Raw genomic sequence first — 426 nt, 5'->3', positions numbered from 1 at the left:
ATATAAGGAAGAAGAGTATATGAGGAAGTTGAGATGCCAAAGGAGTAGACTGTAATGGATATTTTCCATTCTTTTTGGCTTCTTCATTTTTTATCATTTTTAAATTTAGGAGAATTTCCACCCAATAAGTGGGCTTCTCACTATGGAAACCAGAAGCCCATTTTTCCAGCTTTATTGTGGCTAAGTGGAAATACTTGAGCCAGGCTCTGCCAGTAGGACACACCCATCCCAGTCTTTGAAGCTGACTCTGCTAGAAATGGGTGCCATACAAAATCCGTTCTGGCTTGGTTGACAGAAGATGCATCCCGTTTCCCAGAGGTATCAGTGACAGAGCTTCTTATGGCTGCATCCTGTACCCAGCAATACTGATGTTGTCAGTGCAAACCTCTGTGTCTATGCTCAATGGGAATGACAAGACTGTCTACA

This window comes from Equus asinus, chromosome 1, assembly GCF_041296235.1.
Source record: "Equus asinus isolate D_3611 breed Donkey chromosome 1, EquAss-T2T_v2, whole genome shotgun sequence".
Lineage (NCBI taxonomy): Eukaryota > Metazoa > Chordata > Mammalia > Perissodactyla > Equidae > Equus > Equus asinus.
This window is presented reverse-complemented; position numbering follows the sequence as displayed.